The sequence below is a fragment of the Schistocerca cancellata genome, chromosome 8 (assembly GCF_023864275.1).
Source record: "Schistocerca cancellata isolate TAMUIC-IGC-003103 chromosome 8, iqSchCanc2.1, whole genome shotgun sequence".
Classification (NCBI taxonomy): Eukaryota; Metazoa; Arthropoda; class Insecta; order Orthoptera; family Acrididae; genus Schistocerca; species Schistocerca cancellata.
The window spans coordinates 237,611,712-237,631,083 of NC_064633.1; positions in this window are offsets into that span (position 1 = coordinate 237,611,712).

Below are 19,372 nucleotides of genomic sequence, written 5' to 3' on the forward strand. Positions count from 1 at the left end.
CATTTCATCTAATATTATTGTGGCGGTATTTCCGTTTTGGAATAAGGCGCTTCTTTCACAACTTTCTCAAACGCAACTATGTAATCTACTGCCATATGACGCTTCTTAGAACTGAACTAATAGCTCTGTCTCCCGTAGACGAATGCAGTATACATTTGACCATTTTCTGCTAGCGACTTCTGACAGAAGCTGGCAGTCAAGTGTGTGTTTATTGATATCTTGACGACACTGAATTTCGGTACGTGACCTTATAGTATCTTACTCCTATCCATTTGTGATATAATGACTTTTTTACCATCAAACCTTCTGTCTCTAAATACTTCACCTCTCGATCTGTTTTGTGTGCTGCGAGACCAGTATTGATTCAAAAATACTTGAACAAACTCTTTATATGATTTACATGAATGACTGCCCCTGTGCTCATTATATTGCTACTCCTTCTAACCTACTGCCACGAATTTGATTTTTTGTTGTTGAGTCAAGTTTTCAGGAATGATTCCCTCAAAACTGTCTAATGAAGGCTACTATGTGTGTAGTTTCCGTGCTAGAGAAGTGATGGAATTTATCCACATTAGCGTGAACAATTCCTTTGTTTCTTGTTCACATCAAATTTAGACTTTTTGTTTAACTCCATTTTCTATACTTTTTGTTCTATTTCTATTAATTTACCCTGTATCGTACTTGTGTGGACTTTACAAGAGGATTCTACATGTGAAATATTACTACTAAGTATTCCATAGTTATTATTCCACTGTATCTCACGTTTATCATTACATACTTTGATAGCTTTGCTTTGCTCTTGCCTTACATTCCAATGCCATTAATTGTTTTTGTGTTACCCCATTTCCATCCTGAAAATCCTTATTTAACTTTTTGATTTGTTGGTGAAAATTTCGTTTATTTCTGACGTATTAGCTTCTAATTTTTTACCGCTTTCTTTTGTTTTTATAATCTGTTTACTTGCAACATCCCTCAGTTTTAGTTTCAATATCTGTAACCTTATGTCCCAGCGCATCGAACTTGGCGTTGAGCTATTCCCACATTAACTTCTTTTAAACCCTTCTCTGCTATTTTTGTGTTACTTTTTGTTCTTTCAAAATTAATTTCAGCATAGACCTGATATCTTGATCATTATCCTGGGTTGGTAAAGTGTCAGCTGATACTGTACCATGATTTAATGCACGTAACTCATCTGTTGGCTCATTAGTAATGTCGATGTCAGAGTAATTTCTTCATTATTAGTGAACTCAACTTTCCCAGTGAAATCACTGATAGCTACTTCAGAATTCCCAATGAGATCATTGTTTATTCAATTTACTATTTCGGATTCATCACCACAGTGAATTAATTTCGATTAAATCTGACGTATCATTAAACCTGTATCTGACTTCGCCACCATTTATTTGTATCAGACCCCCCGGATCGTCACTACTACCGTGCGACTGAACTCCTTCTGTGCTTTTGAGAGCGCATCTCATTTCCTTTTTCCCAGATAATTTACTAATACTAATGCTCCAAATACCTATCTTAGACTGCTCTATGCTAGCACAGTCCTTACACTACCTTTCTTCCTTGACGTGTCGCCGCTGATTCTCGGAGCTGCGGGCTGCGTTGCTGGCTGCAACCCTGCTGTTGAGGTGTGCTGAAGTTGAGACATCAGACGTTGAGACATCAGACGCGCCCGACCATATATTGCTAACTGCGCCGACCGAAAAGTGCTGCCGCCTCACCGTGGATGTCTCGTAGCATGAATAATCTCTAACTGATGATTTATGACATAATCATATGGACCGCGCACACAACGTTAACTTTTATGCTCGAAGCACTTCAGCACTTCTTGTTCCTGATTTACACCGATACTACGTTCATGATAACAAAAAAATTCATCTTTCAGCATCAATTATTATAGCTCAACAAAAGTTCAAAAACACTCAAAAGCTGCTTATCACAGTTCTTATGCTGTTCTCTAATCATTTACACTTCACACGTATCACAGTCCCTAAACAGTTCACTGGTCGGTTACAGTTCACAGTTCTTGCTAGTAAAATGTAGCCTCATAATTCCTAAGTACATGGACTTCAATTACACTACTGGCCATTAAAATTGCTACACCACGAAGATGACGTCCTACAGACACGAAATTTAACCGACAGGAAAAAGATGCTCTGATATGCAAATGATTAGCTTTTCAGAGCATTCACACAAGGTAGGCGCCGGTGGCGACATCTACAACGTACTGACACGACGAAAGTTTTCAACCAATTTCTCATACACCAACAGCAGTTGATCGGCGTTGCAGCTGCGGTTTATCGTATCGCGACATTGCTGCTCGCGTTGGTCGAGATCCAATGACTGTTAGCAGAATACGGAATCTGTGGGTTCAGGAGGGTAATACGGAACGCCGTGCTGGATGCCAACGGCCTCGTATCACTAGCGGTCGAGATGACAGGCATCTTATCCGCATGGCTGTAACGGATCGTGCAGCCACGTCTCGATCACTGAGTCAACAGATGGGGACTTTTGCAAGACAACAACCATCTGCACGAACAGTTCGACGACGTTTGCAGCAGCATGGACTATCAGCTCGGAGACCATGGCGGCGGTTACCCTTGACGCTGAATCACAGACAGGAGCGCCTGCGATGGTGTACTCAACGACTAACCTGGGTGCACGAATGGCAAAACGTCATTTTTTTGGATGAATTCAGGTTCTGCTTACAGCATCATGATGGTCGCGTCCGCGTTTGTAGACGTCGCGGTGAACGCACATTGGAAGCGTGTATTCGTCATCGCCATACTGGCGATCACCCGGCGTGATGGTATGGGGTGCCATTGGTTACGCATCTCGGTCACCTCTTGTTCACATTGACGACACTTTGAACAGTGGACGTTACATTTCAGATGTGTTACGATACGTGGCTCTACCCTTCATTCTATCCCTGTGAAACCCTACATTTCAGCAAGATAATGCACGACTGCATGTTGCAGGTCCGTACGGGCCTCTCTGGATAGAGAAAATGTACGACTGCTGCCCTGGCCAGCACATTCTCCAGATCTCTCACCAACTGAAAACGCCTGGTCAATGGTGGCCGAGCAACAGGCTCGTCACAATACGCCAGTCACTACTCTTGATGAACTGTGGTATCGTGTTGAAGCTGCATGGGCAGCTGTATCTGTACACGCCATCCAAGGTCTGTTTGATTCAATGCTCAGGCGCAGAAAACAGCACATAGTTCGTGAGTCTTTTATTTTCCTCTAATAAACTGTTAGCGAGGAACAGTTATTGTATAAATAATTAAATTTTGAACTAGTTTCTTTAAATGGGTTGCCACTCGTTTTTTATTAGCAAGATACGAGAAACTGCACGACTATAGTTCGCTTTATGAATCACAAATGTTTCCATTCTTCACACTTTCAAAACAAAAAATTAAACAAAATAATGGAGTGTGTATTAGAGTAATTACTATCAAACTCTTCTCAATTATGTGTCCAAAAAATCAGAGATTACTCAACCGATACCGACCAAGGCAGACAACATGTCTGTCCTCCGAGACGCCCGAACCAGCTCTGATCTTACAGCTGAACCACTTCACGTGTCAACCAAGTTAGGTGCTATCTGAAGATATCCGAAGTGTTCTGTCTCCCTTTTTGTTTGGCTATTGTTTATTATTCTGCTGGTAATTAGCACTTTTGAAATAATGGAATGATAGTATGCTGTTGCTAGATGCTTCTAAATGAAATACAAGTAAGTTCCCTTTTTTTGTTTTTCTAATATTGATAACAGAAGGTTATTAGCTTGGCGCGCTGCTTCTGAACGCAGCAGCCAGTCGCGAAGACGGACCACAATTTAGGCGGTCTTTCTCACGAAACCCGTTCCGAATAAACCATCTGTCACCGGTACCTGACACCACCTTACTTCGTCTTCCCACTGCTTCCATCTCAACTACTCTATGAAGAGCTTCTCGTATCTGAAAATGATAGCTGTAAAACGCAAAATATTACAAACCGTGGAGTTACGAATGCGGTGAAGCTAATGTTTTGGGATACGTAAGATGGCGACGAGGGCTTCAAGGTTATGACGAAATGACAACTCTTTTCTTTTTTTACCTTCATGGTATTAACAGTGAATACTGGAATATTTTGGAAGCTTAGGGGCATGATAGAGTCTATCTATGAAAAATTATGTTTTCTTTTTCTGGGAGTGACTCAAGTGATCACGAATTGCGTGGATGAAAATTAACTGTTTTTTAAATTAATAACACGCTAGTTAAAGATAACTGCACTCGCTGTTGTCGGTGTTAGCAGTAATCCTTGGTCAGTGTAGTAACAAGCGTAATAATGGGAGTTGTCATGACATCACAAACTGGAAACCGACGTTCGCGATGTTAGTACGGTCAAGTATTATCTTTCGGTGGACTTGTTTTGTTAAAAAATGCCAGCGTGCATCATTTACAGCTTTACTCATAGCTCTGAGTGTAGCCCAAAGTGTAAAGCCATCACTTTTCATTCGTAAGTAGACTCGTTCAAGCGACAGTTCCCTATATAGACTTAAAGTTTAGTTGCGCTGGTTACTTTATTCTAGAAGTTTTATTTCTGTAATTTGACTTTAGATTTTCTGTCAGTACAACTCCAAGAGAGCTCTGGTTGAGGAGGCAATATTGCAAACTTTCCAGACATAGAAAAATATGTTCTCATCATTTTCGTTGAGATAGACGGAACATCGGTTTCGTCATTCTGTATAAAGGAAAATGCTGGATTGTGAAAGTATCCTTTTCACATCACATACTTCGCTTCCTGGTTATTAGAAACATGTAATGAAAAGAAAGTTACATTAAAGAGGCCAAATGCGTAGTATCGCTGAATCACATTGCCTTTAAGATCAGAAAAACGGTTGAAAAACGTTCAAATGTGTGTGAATTTTTATGGCACCATACTGCTGAGGTCATCGGTCCCTAGACTTACACACCACTTAAACCAACTTAAACTAAGGTATGCTAAGATCAACACACACACGCATGCCCGAGGGAGGACTCCAGCCTACGGTGGGAGGGGCCGCGCAATCCGTGACATGGCGCCTCGAACCGCGAAGCCACTCCGCGCGGTAAACGCTTGAAAATGCCTTCCTGGCTTGGTGTTATTCGCAAAAGCATGGTAATGTTTATTATTTAAAACAACCGGTGCGTGGACACTACAGAAATGAGGAACAAGAAGCAAATCGTAAACATTAATCTGCTAATGTTTAGGGGCTACTAACACGGCCTCGCCGGCTTCAAAGTTTGTAGCGTCATCTCCATTTATTATACCTCCATGAACAGAAATCAACGTACAGAGATAATCCTTGAATCAAGTTACGTAATTACATTTTTAAGATAAATTTTTGAAGAAAAAATGCTGTTCAGTTGCCAGAAATCGACTCCAGGAGCGGAAAACAACCTGTCTAAATAATAATATCAACTATCTTCGGAGGTATTATCGTTATGCGCGATCCCTGGAAAGAAAGAAGCGGAATTAAATTTTGCATCCGAGCTATTCAAGATATAGTCGTGTGACGGTACGTCACATAAATGGACATTTGGAGAAAGGGAAAGGAAGTTTTTGTTATGAGACGTGTGAATTATAAATTATTTCAAGACCGTGTACGTGTGCGCGATGTATAACAAATAGTAAAGAACTTAAGTTATTATCATCAAAACACAAATATTGGTGTAATTAACTAAACACAGTTTTTTGGTATAATCTCTGTGTAACATAGGCCATGAAGATCAGAGACAATGCTTTGATTGAACTATCTATCCTGTTTTGTTCCGTCTTTCGGTACGCCGCCATTGTAGTGCTGTCCGATAATTAACGTAAGTTTTATCTGTATTTTTGAAAAATATAATAGAAATAGTTATTAGAAAGTGTGTATTGTTGACTTAGCTGTCACCTCTCATGATTGCAACCATTAATTATAATTAACAAAATTTATACAGAACTTCGTAGTGAATGGAGTTCGTCTCGCCTAGCAGGATTTAGTCGGCCATTACGCTGATTGTATTATTTAATTAAAATTTCAAGTCATAATATTAAATGTAAATGAGAGAGACTTTTCAATTTTGATCTTTCATTAATTTCGAAGTTAAAATTAATTTCAGTTAACAAAATTCACAGCACTGAATGAGTTCAGTATGTTTCATTTTGGCCGCCTAACGGCAGACGAGATTCTCTCGGGTTTTGCCTTGCAAATAATGAACAAGAAATATTGAAAAGCATTACATTGTGCAGTATCTCAGTTAATCTTTGTGTAATTTTGTACATAAATAACCAGTAACCCCTGGACCCATGTTAATAATTACAGTTTGCGCAAGAATACGCATATTTTCTTTTCCAAATAGCAGCGCTCACTCCAACTGTTTATTAGCAGGCGGTGAGTCACGCGGTGCGTTTAAAAAATATTATATCGTACGTACTTCGGGGCAGCCGATGTCCGTACAAAAAGTCTCATGCTAGCCCACAATATTTAAAGCCACCCCAACCAAAATCATAAAATATATAATTATAAAAATAAAAATATACACTTATTCCGTGATAGTCGGCCAAAATACTATATAAGTTACTGATCCGCAGTATTCCAGTAACGAGATCGCGACGTAATCGCTGTGAGAATACCCCAGCCTATTAGCTACCCAAACGCGTTAGCTAAAACGGTTCGTCACGAAACAGCGGACTGTTAATCGAAAACCTCAGTCGCGGCTATCGAGCTGTCGCTGCAGTCACTCTGAATCAAATGCAGCTCGTAACGGATACGCAGTGATTTTCCACTCTGCACATGTGCTCCGGTGTGTCGCTCACTCGTTGCGAAAACCGGAGCGGTGAAATCCTGTCATGCCATCCCGTTTGCAACTGAAACTTCACTCGGGTGGGATCACGGGCCCGTAAAATTTCGCAAGCGCTGTTCCCGTGAGCGAGTGGCGGGTGGTGTTCGGTGCAGACGGTATTGCTCCCACAGTGGCCAGCCGGCCATCAAACGCCCGCCGACGGAACTGCCCCAGGGCTACGGCGTGGGCGGGCCTGCCGTGTTATTCCGCGCTGAGCTGTGGCCTGCGGTTAGTCGGTCAGCCAGCCAGCGACCAGCAAATCATCGCTGGCGTTTTTGGCGTTCGCCATTCGGCCAGCCGCTCGCACTGCTTCCCGTGACAGGGTACAAACGGACAATTCCCTGCCCGGCAGAGGACCACTCTACAATCGTCGGGCGGATTCATTTCCCCAAGCTGGAATTCTCGGAACTCTTGACACAATTCGATTTTGATTCTGTACCACTGCTAGCGTACCCATTGGCTCCGTACGTATGTGTGTGTGTGTGTGTGTGTGTGTGTGTGTGTGTGTGTACGTGTGGGTGGCTGTGAGTGCGTGTTTTACAGGAGTATTGCGTTTCACAGGGGAGAGAGAGAGAGAGGGAACGGGATGAATTACAGTGAACAGGGTTTTATAACCATACAGTTATATACCTTTTTTCGCCAATACGTTGTTAATTTACGAGCTGGCGCCATTTACAGGTGTACTAACAGATCTGGGTATAATGTAAAGTATAAGTAAATCATGTTTCATTCGCAAGCGCATTCGTTCAAGCACTGCAGGATGTTTCAAAAAGAATGTACGTATATCGAATGCTCATATTAATTAAACTTTAAGACATACGAATGTGAAACTTTACACAGACATTTACGAACATCTCAAGTTCAGATTACAGATGTTCAATATGTCCTCCATCAGTGACAGGAACAATATCACATCGATACTCAAATTCCTCCCATAGTAGGGCAAGCGTGTCCTTCGTCACTGATGTTATGGCAGTACGGATCCGGTTCTTCAACTCTTCCAGCTTCTGTAGGAGTGGTGGTACATAAAGGTTGTCTTTAACGAATCCCCAAAGGAAGAAGTCAGAGGGTGTCAAATCCGGTGACCGTGGAAAAAAATGGTTCAAATGGCTCTGAGCACTATGGGACTTAACATCTGTGGTCATCAGTCCCCTAGAACTTAGAACTACTTAAACCTGACTAACCTAAGGACATCACACACATCCATGCCCGAGGCAGGATTCGAACCTGCGACCGTAGAAGTCGCGCGGTTCCGGACTGAGCGCCTAGAACCGCGAGACCATCGCGGCCGGCGGTGACCGTGGAGCCCAGGACAGACACGCTAAGTCGCCAGCTCCTTGACGACCAATCCAACGGTTCGGTATTCATTCAGATATTCACGCACTTGGCGTCTCCAGTGAGGAGGTGCCCCGTCTTGTTGAGGAATGAGTTTCCTTCGTGTAGGCTCGGAAACAACCTGTTTTGTAACATAGCGAGATACTGCTGACCGTTAACTGTGTTTCCACCAAAGAAGAATGGGTCGTAAACAGATGATCGGGATCTCCCACAAAACACATTGACTTTGGGCGAATCTCATATATGTCGAATGGCTGCATGTGGGTTCTGTAGGCTCCAGGCCGGCCGGAGTGGCCAAGTGGTTCTAGGCGCTACAGTCTGGAACCGCGGGACCGCTACGGTCGCAGGTTCGAATCCTGCCTTGGGCATGGATGTGTGTGATGTCCTTAGGTTAGTTAGGTTTAAGTAGTTCTAAGTTCTAGGGGACTGATGGCCTCAGCAGTTAAGTCCCATAGTGCTCAGAGCCATTTTTGTAGGCTCCAGTTTCGAACATCGTGTTTGTTTACCTGACCACTAACACGGAAAGTTGATTCATCACGAAACACGATACGTTGTGGAAAAGTGTTATCATTGTCAATAGCATCAAGAACCTCGTTACAAAATGCCACACGTTTGGGTTCGTCATCAGGACGCAGAGCTTGTAACACCAGTAACTTGTACGGCTCCATAACCAACCGACATCTCAAAACATGTCAGATTGTTGTTGTAGGCAGTTACATACAACTCCCGACTGGCACGAGTTAATTTTGAAAGACTACGTTGGAAAGCAGTTTGAATTCGTGCAACATTTTCTTCAGAAATACGAGGGTGACCAGAACACTTTCTTTACATACACATCCCGTATCTAGAAAAAGTCGATACCATCTGCGAATGGTCCACCCATTCGGAGGATCAATTTAGTACCTCAACCTGACACGTCTTTGCACTGTAACCACGGAATTGCACACCGCAAACTCGAGAACAGGAAATGATTTCTGCTGCGGAGTAGCCATTTTAAACATATGGTGGTTACCAAGCAAAACAGAAGACAACTGTCATCTAGCGGCTATTAATATAAACTAGTCCATGCATTCGTTTCTCCAATAGCCAAGCCGAGGCGCAGCGATCGATAGTTTGGTCAAAATAATACTTTGTAATACGTATATTCTTTTTGAAACACCCTGTAATTTCCTATACCCACTAAAGTTTAGTTGTACTGCTTAGTTATAGTTTAGTGGCGTTCAGTAAGTAATCCAACACAAGTACAGAGCTGCTAGAAGTGTGCCAGTAGGTGCCCATCTTGGGTCAGTCATTGCTGTCAGCGCCTCACGGAAACTTGGAATTCCCGTGGGGCGGTATCGACACGTGATACCACACAAATGGTAATCAATAGAAATCTACATTAAGTAATTGCACTGCACAGATAGATCGATTTACATAAAATAATACACTCTTCATACACTATTTTTACCCACATCTTCTGAAAAGCCGGCCACTGGTGGCCGAGCGGTTCTAAGCGCTTCAGTCTGGAACCGCGCGACCGCTACGGTCGCAGGTTAGAATCCTGCCTCGGGCATGGGTGTGTGTGATGTCCTTAGGTTAGTTAGGTTTAAGTAGTTCTAAGTTCTAGGGGACTGATGACCTTAGATGCTTAGTCCCATAGTGCTCAGAGCCATTTGAACCCATCTTCTGTAAAGATATTAAACTAAATTTATCCTTCAGATCCTTAAGGCGATTGCATGATATTCTTTTTAATTGTTCATTTGGCAGGCTTCATTAATCTTTATACTTTTCTGAGAAGCTACTCACTCCAACGTGCTCCTTCCTTCTTCAGGTCGCTCACTGGATGGTTCTGCAGCTGAAGCTAGGTAAGCTAAACAAACCGTAAAAATGCATGGTCCGACATTTGAATCAAGCCATGGCAGCTCCGGGGCGGGGAAAACCAGCGTATCTGCCTCCCGCAGCAATTCCAGAGGGCGTCAAAAAGTTATTCTTGAAGAAAAAAGTTTGTTTCACAAAGTACCTAGCATCAAGCGCACGTTAGTCTATAGATTATTCATATGATTTTGGAACCCATATCTGTTGATTTTTGAACATTTTTGAAGACATTCTAAGTTGATTTCTGAGCGAAGCATAAGCTGATTTCCGAATGTGTGCATAGTGTAAATGAATCACCGGCGCATCTAGAAATAAAAATAAAAAAATAAAAAAAACTTTCCCTCAGACAAAAGGGTCCATTCGAGCAGAGCCAAGTAAACCCGAACGGGTGAGTGACAATGGCTGTTTGTTTATGTGGTTGATTGGGTGTGCAGATGATAAGCGTTGGTATAATTATTAGCCAAATCCATAGATTCAGACTATCAGAGTGGAAATAAAAGACTAACAAGAATAACAGGTAAGGAAGATTACACATTATCTTCTCGCTGTATCGGAGAAAATGAAATTTTAACAGAAGTTTTGCCAGATTGCTACACTACTAAGGACTAGTTTAACAGTCCCCGGTTAGCAGCCGCTTAAGTTCTGTTCTTGTAATAGCGTGGAAATCGCGTTGTATGAGCACGTAACAACGCCTAACCGTAGAATAAACGCGGGATAACTTAAATGGTGATTGTGGCAGGATTAGTAAAGAGAACCGGAAAATAAGTTTTGAAAATGGTAGGAATAATTACAGAATTAGCGATGACGATACTGTTTGTTCGAAGGAGAAGGAGAAGAAACGTGGCCATAACATAAATTATTTAAAAGTATATGGCGATTCCAAATTTATTTAAAAATTTCGTACTACTAATACTTTTCGATCTCACACTTGAGAACCTGGAGCATATGATTGAAATATGAAACTATTTCCTAACATGAACCTTTTTGCTTGGGTAGGCCCAATTGGCGTTTGATATTGGTACTTCTTGAACTACATTTACTTCGTGAACTACATTCTGTCCTGTTATTAATGTAAATGAGGTAGATAAAAATGACCATTTGTGCCAAAACATTCTCACTTATTGGGCGTGCGTTAAAATTACTACAATATTAGTAAGGTCCCTTTCCTTTTACCTAGCATACTGTGACGAAATAGACGTAATCAGATCGTGAAACCACACCAGTCTTGGGTACTATTCGTATTAGCAGCTGTTTCAGTATTAGACAACGACGTTTGGTTTCCCATATTGCAAAACGTTTGGCGAACTTTGATGAGGTAATAGATTCTTTCGCAGAAAGAAAAGCACACTGTGTAAAGCTGTAGAAAAAAATGGTGGGACTTAAGGACTGAAGAAATGAGTACTGTCTTACTGTTCTCTGGTCTGTGCTGGTTTTAAAAATGGTTCAAATGGCTCTGAGCACTATGGGACTCAACTGCTGTGGTCAGAAGTCCCCTAGAACTTAGAACTACTTAAACCTAACTAACCTAAGGACAGCACACAACACCCAGCCATCACGAGGCAGAGAAAATCCCTGACCCCGCCGGGATCGAACCCGGGAACCCGGGCGTGGGAAACGAGGACGCTACCGCACAACCACGAGATGCGGGCTGCTGGTTTTAAGTTTCCTATATTTAATTTTATGTCACACAAAAGAGAAAGTTATTAGCTAATAGGTAATAAAGAGTATATATTTTCTGAAGAGTCCTTATACTCCCGGTCACAAATAACCCCACCCAGTATTGATTCTGGCTTCATTTTAAGGGAGTCAGTAACTGAGTGGAGAATCGAAAAGTGGGAAAACAGAATGGACCAGATCCTCCTACAAAGCAAAGAGGACTGGAACACTAAAGATATTTTCTCGAACAGAAACCAGCGAAGACTGCCATCGAGGGACCAGCTGACTTACTAGTTTCCAAACCGTTATTTAAAACGGAAATATTTGCAGAGACTTACGAAGGGCAAGACACTACCGATAAACCCAACAACGAAATCCCAGACGCCGAAGACAATAGAACAAGGCGAAGACCGGAAAACATCAGAAACACAACGAGCGAACAAGAGCCTCTACTGGCGACCCCGACTGAGATCCGAAAAATAATTAGGAATTTGGGCACAAAATTAGTCCCAGGCCCAGATGGCGTAACAAATGAACAATTAAAACAGCTACCAAGAAAACCGATAGTGCTGCTAACACGAATTGTCAATAGATGTCTCAGACATGAGTATTTCTAGACGAAATTGAAAACATCTGGAATTGCACCAATAACGAAACTTGGTATAGATTAAAACTGCCCCAGAACCACAGACCTTTTAGATTCCTTCCAACTTATCCAAAGTTTTCGAACGAGTAGTCCTACAAAGGCTAAAAAAACCACATCGCCTTATCGTAAAACGATAAAATATGAATTGCTTCCCAGATCTCTACATAAAAATCAGAGATCACTTTCTCTCACACAGGAAATTCTTCGTAAAAATTTACAAACAACAAACAACCATAAAATCATTGGAACAAGGAATCCCTCAAGGGTTGTTGTTATCGATCGCCAACACTGTTCATAATTAATGTTAACAACATACCTGTTACCCAACGTAGAATTGGCTGAATTTACAGACGACACTGCCTTACTTGCATGTAATAGTAGAACAACCGCTGTGATAACGAGGATGCAAAGACAGCTAAACACCACAGAAGAACAGGCACGCGAAAACCATGTCAAATTAAACGCAGAAAAAACACAAGCAGTTATGTTCACAAAGAAGACGCCAGAACTACGCGACAGATTACTAATAAATGGTGAAACGCGTATGTTTCAACCAGCGATGGCGAGGCATGACAGAATCTCTGACCAGAGAGTTATTTATCGTTGCTAGTCTGCGCTTGACTGCGCGAGAGTTCAGTTAGAGAGCAGTAGCACGCGCGGGACGACAGTAGTAGTCACTACAATAGTTGCGTGTAGCGAGCCGGCAGGAATAGTTGTGGTACGTAGCGAGTCGCGAGAGCATGTAGTTCAGTTGCGAGTTAGCAGTTGCGAGATGTAATCGGTCGGAGTCGGCGGGCGTCGACATGGGTCTCTGGTCACGATTCGGGACGAGGTATATTGTTAAATAAGGTAATGAAGCAGCATTGCGCTCAGCTAATAATGTATTGTAATTGTAATTAATTTGTTGAAGAATTGCCCCAATAATAATTTTTTTATAAAGTAAATCTTCTAAAGAAAGGCAATCATTCCCATTTAAAGAATTTTTCCTATGCATTTCCTCCAAGAATCAGAATTAAATATACGCCAGCATTGCACGGAGCTGGGCCGCAAAACAAGAGCAGATATTGAGGGAGTTTACTGATGTAAGAATTTTGGTTTTTGTGTTCAGGTATAATTGTTGCACAGGGCCAAGGGTCAGCGAGGCTGCCCTTATAAAATTTACCAGGTTCATTTTAGCGTTAATTTTGTGAGGACTTAACATTTTTTCACATTTTTATTACGCAGTTTTGTGGGAAGTCAACATTTGGCATACGTTTTCATTAGCATTGTCCTTTTAGAAATTTTCTTGGGAGGTTACAATGGAACACACATAAATTGGACAAATCAGGTCAAATACCTTGGAGTCACGTCGGACAATAAGTTGACCTTTGAAACACATGTCATGTATAAAAAAAGAGAAAATAATGAAACTAGTACATGCACTATTCCCACTTTTAACCAGCACTGACATGTGAATCAGAACAAAATTAATACTGTGTAAAATAACAGTATTACCATCTCTATTATATGGTTGTTTAACTTGGAGGGACAACTTTCAACAAAAACCAGAAAGTGCTGCAAAGAGTCAAAAACCAATGTTTCAGAATAATCCTCGAAGCCCCACGATAGACTACGATAAACGATTTAAATGCTGAATTCCATAAGACAACAGTCACATAAATACAGGTAAAAATTAAAAAACTCTTGGAAAAAAGTAGACTGATTACAGAATACAACCAAACTCCTAGAACTTGCTGGAACAGTCGAACCTCGAGAATGGCACAGAGTGAGAGTTCCCAGAGCCATTATAAGGAATTAAATAAACTAAAGAAAAACCAGTAGCAATCACCATATCAGACAAAGGGCGACAACAGCCCAAATGTTCTAACAAAGCGAAATGGAGTAAAATTATGTTAAACACTATAAATGAAGCAAGTCCAGCCGCCAAACACAGTACATTTTAATTTCCACTGTCCTGAATATAGGCTTGATGATTTCCATTACAAAATATACACGATTGAATTCCACACAGCGCAATACAGTGACGTGCCATGGAAGAATACTGTGGGAAGAGACATGGTACCGCACTGTGGCACACTTAAGACCAAATAACCTGTCTTACGTTTCCTCAAGCATTTATGTTTGATATATCAAACTCTTCAGTAAGATGCGCGGTACAGAGTGAGCATATTTTTGATTTTTTTTTAATTTTTGACGTCCTATTTGAAACGCTTGAGAAGGAGGGGGGCGGGGGTGGGGCCAGGGGGCGGGCGCCACCATAAAGTTTTTTCCCCGGGTTCGGAAATATCGTAGATCCGGGACTGAGCCATGGTCTTGAAAGTGACGCACCTGTATTTTTTCCATCCGTGGCTTATATTCCGATATAGTGTCGCTAGCTCTGAAATGTCTGTGAAACCTGAAAAATAAGCAGTGTAGTACAGTAGCCATAACATATTCAAGCCAAACTGTCCTGCAAACAGTAGTATATTGTACCCTAATGTAAAACATGCATTAATAAACTACATTAGAAACAAAGATAGATATTAATCTTAAACTTAATAATCAGTAACCGTGCAATCCTGTCTTGTAATTGAATTGAGCCATTTCTGTTTCATAATATCATCCTTAACAGAATTGGGCACATGACCTTGTTTTCTGTTCTTACTGCCTGTTACCTTTCGGTACACAACACCTTAGAACTATACTGAAGATGAAACTGCACAATCGTATATTACATTGCATTAAACTCACACAAAGACAACTTAGTAACATATTATATGATTTCTGTCTTCTTAAGGGGAGTCGGATGGTTTTATCTTGGCCATGTTAAATTATATGACTTTAGGAACATTTTTCTCCCTAACCAATTGACATATTATCATGATTTTTTTGTTGTGTTCCTTATATCTTTAACTTCATTTTAAACTGATAAGTCTTAAAAATAATAAAAACTTATAATTAAAAAATTATTTTTAAAGCTGCCATAAAAACTGCATTTTTTTTACTTTAATTAAATTTATACCATAGTTCTTTAAAATATATTCATATTTCCTGAGTATAAATTAACAACTAACAAATAAGTGACAATTTAAAAACAATCATGTTGATAACATCAATAGTGCTAACCATTGAAAAACAAAGTTGTTGGGGAAACGCAAATAAAGATAAGACTAATATACAATGATTTTATTCTTAGTTTAGTACATTCCAGCTTCATATGAAGGTCTGTCTGGATCTTCCAGTTCTTCAAACTGGTCCTCAATCTTTCTTCTTGCTTGCTGTGTGGCCTGGTGACACTTTTTCTCAGTTGCTGTGACAGCTTTGTCCGCTTTTTAATCCGAAGTTCGTCGTCCTTTTTCAGAAACTTGACACAGTTCTTGCCTGGAGATATGCCTAGATGACTCACAATTTTACACTTTGCTAAATTTCCTTCATTGAAACTTGTAATAGCTTCGTACACTCGCAGCTGAAATGTAGTCATCAAAATAAAAGTGTCTTTTTGTAGCCGCGACCATACAACATCGTTGAACGACTCTGATGGATTTTGCGTTCCACCACGTAGGCACTACGCAAGAGGATGGGCCAAGTCTCTAAATATGGGTTTTACTTGTTCCATGACAGCAAAAGGAAGATGAGTGTGGTCATTGTGGTCATAACGCTCATTTTTCTCTTAGGCTTTTCGGAATTTGCACCCCTTGTCTCATCTTCAGGGCATAGTCCGTGATTAGATGTGTCTTCGTTGGTAGCCGTCAAATGAAAAAATTCTGCCCAGACCGCTGCCTACATGCCCTTTAGAGATTTTGTAGCATTCCTTCTTATAGCTAGGCCGAAATATAGTTGTATTTGATTTATAGCCTCACCAGTAAGGCGGCCACGACCCCCGATGATTTTACCGTCGGAAAGTTTTGTTTTCCCGAGTTTCTGTTTCAATTTTCTGAGGCGACTACCCATCCGCTTCTGCACGTGACCACAACATTCCAATTTCTCATTTGAGAAGTCGGGACGATATGGTTTGGCCTCACAAACCTTAGGGTAAGAAGCTCTGTCCCCGTCTCTTAAATAATACCTGTACCGCACTCCGCATTTCGGCAGCGATTCTTGGAACATTTCCACAACTCATTTTACCTCCATTCCCCTACATACTCCAGCTTCATGATTGTTGGTCATTCTATTTTGCATCTGCAATACTTGTATAAAATTTTAACATCAATTACCTTGCCTGTGCTTTCTGCTATTGCAGTTACAATTCCATAGAGTGAAGTGTGGCCCCCACGTTGCCACGATCCGTCAAATATTGCTGTCAAGTCTCTATTACCATCATTTCCACCGACACTTTCTTCAACAGCAGCCTTCATACTCTCTTCACAGAGCTCTTTTGCAGCATCTGGAAGCATCTTACTGTAATATTTGAAAGCTGGCGGAGTCGGCAAGTTCATTACACCGCAGAAAGTTTTCGCCTCTTGTAGACCTTTTCCAATAGATCGGAATGCGTAGGCTAATCGAACATTCACTTCTGATGATTTAGAGTCTGGTAAGCATGGAGAATTAGTAGTGGACACTTCAAAAGAACAGTCACTGCACTTTATTACTTGTAAGCCTATCCTGGTTTCTGTAGAGACGTTAAGGAATCCTTTACATTTTACGGAAACCGCAATTTGGCGAAGTAGGCGACCTAAACTTTTGATATTAACAATATCATAGCAACCTTCTTCTTTTCCATATATCTCATATTTAGCCAAGTAACGGGTAAGCTTTTTAGAAGAAGAGCTTGTTTTAGAAGCACAAGCAGCTTCAGTACTAGTACTAGGCCCAGGCTCACCTCACAATGAACTTCCACTTCAGGTTCACCACGATGCAAAAACTGTTTTTGGTTACATCTCACCCCACTGAACTCACATTTTCTTTTCTTGTATAGCATTCGCGGCATTTTTACACAATATAAACTTATTTGCTAAGTTCTAAACAACGAAATACGAATATCGTATAAACAAACGTCACCTTCAATCACCACAAACAAAGAACTGAAAACAACAAAGTAAAATGGCAGCTGTTTTCATCATTGTTGCCAACAGAATTTTATTTGTGTTACTAACTAAGCTTTCAAACAGCTGTGCTATAACTAGTAGTCACTAGCAAGTAAAAAGAAGGCTGAGTTCATGAAAAGTGTGCGTTGCAGGCTTTCACTAAAACGCTTGTAAAATGGAAATCACTCAACATAAATAAATAAATTTGGTATCAATTTAAACCCAAATATATGTGTAACAAAAAAGTGCAAAAAATAAAAATGAAAAATTTTGAACCAAACAACCATCCGACTCCCCTTAAATATCAATCACACAGCGGAATGAGGATTTTTTTTTTATGCCCAACACATTGTTTGTACAACTCAAGACAGCTGTTTCGTCAGCCATTTCTCGCTGAGGTCACAACTTAGATTTCTCTCACTTGTACGGCCTTCCAACCTAGGTGGATTTGGAAGTGTGCAGTTTTTAAATCACTACGTGCTGCTGCGACAGTCATTTACTCGTTGTAACAGCTATTTTTATTCAGTTGTTTGCTGTATATTGATGCTGAAGACTCAATTAGCATGCAAATTACACCCTCATGTCTTAACACGTCTTATTATCCTGTCCCTTCTTGTCAGCGCGTTCCAAATGTCTTTTCTTTGCTGATTCTGTGGAGAACGTCCTTATTCTTAAGTTATCACACCATTTAATTTTAAACATTTTTTTGTAGCGGCACAACCAAAATGCTTCGAGTCTCGCCTATTCCAGTTTCCTCACTCTCCGTCATTTACAACCGTAAAGCCTTGTTCTCCAAGCGGCCATTCTCAGAAAGTTCTTCGTCAGATCAAGGCCAATGTTTTATACCTATAGATTTCTCTTAGACAGGAATGCTCTTTTGCCTGTGCTAGTCTGCTTTTTACGTCCTCCTTGCTTCATCTGGCATGATATTTTGCTGACCAGCATCTGGTATGGATATTTTGCTGACCAGGTAAAAGAATTCCTTAACTTCGTTTGCACCAATTTTGATGTAAGGTTTCGGGCTCTTTTCATTTTGGCTATTTCTCACTACTTTTATCATTTTCCGGTTTACTCTTAATTCAAATTCTGAACTCATTTGACTGTCCATACCAGTCAACAGATCTTGTAATTCGTCTTCAAATTCACTGAGAAAAGCATGTTTTCAGCAAATGTTATCACTGTTATCCTTTCACCCTAAATTTTAATCCCACTCTTGAACCGTGCTCTGATTTCCATCATTGCTTCTCCGAAGTTTAGACTGAACAGAAAAGCTGAAGCACTGCATCCGTGTCTCCCACACTCTTTAATCTGAGCACTTCGCTGTTTGTTTTCCAGTCTTATTGTTCCGTCTTGTAGCTATAGTACATCGCCCGACTGTCCCTATGGCTTACCCCTATTTTTCACGTAAGTCCGAACACCTTGCACCATTGTCGAACGCTTTTGCTAAGTAGACAAACAATACGAGCGCGCATTGAGTTTTTTTCAGCTGCTTCCATCATCACGTGCAACGTCAGAACCGCCTTTCTAGTATCATTATCTTTCGTAGACCCAAACCGATCGTCACCTAACAGATCTTTTCCTTCCTTCTACACTCCTGGAAATGGAAAAAAGAACACATTGACACCGGTGTGTCAGACCCACCATACTTGCTCCGGACACTGCGAGAGGGCTGTACAAGCAATGATCACACACACAGCGGACACACCAGGAACCGCGGTGTTGGCCGTCGAATGGCGCTAGCTGCGCAGCATTTGTGCACCACCGCCGTCAGTGTCAGCCAGTTTGCCGTGGCATACGGAGCTCCATCGCAGTCTTTAACACTGGTAGCACGCCGCGACAGCGTGGACGTGAACCGCATGTGCAGTTGACGGACTTTGAGCGAGGGCGTATAGTGGGCATGCGGGAGGCCGGGTGGATGTACCGCCGAATTGCTCAACACGTGAGGCGTGAGGTCTCCACAGTACATCGATGTTGTCGCCAGTGGTCGGCGGAAGGTGCACGTGCCCGTCGACCTGGGAC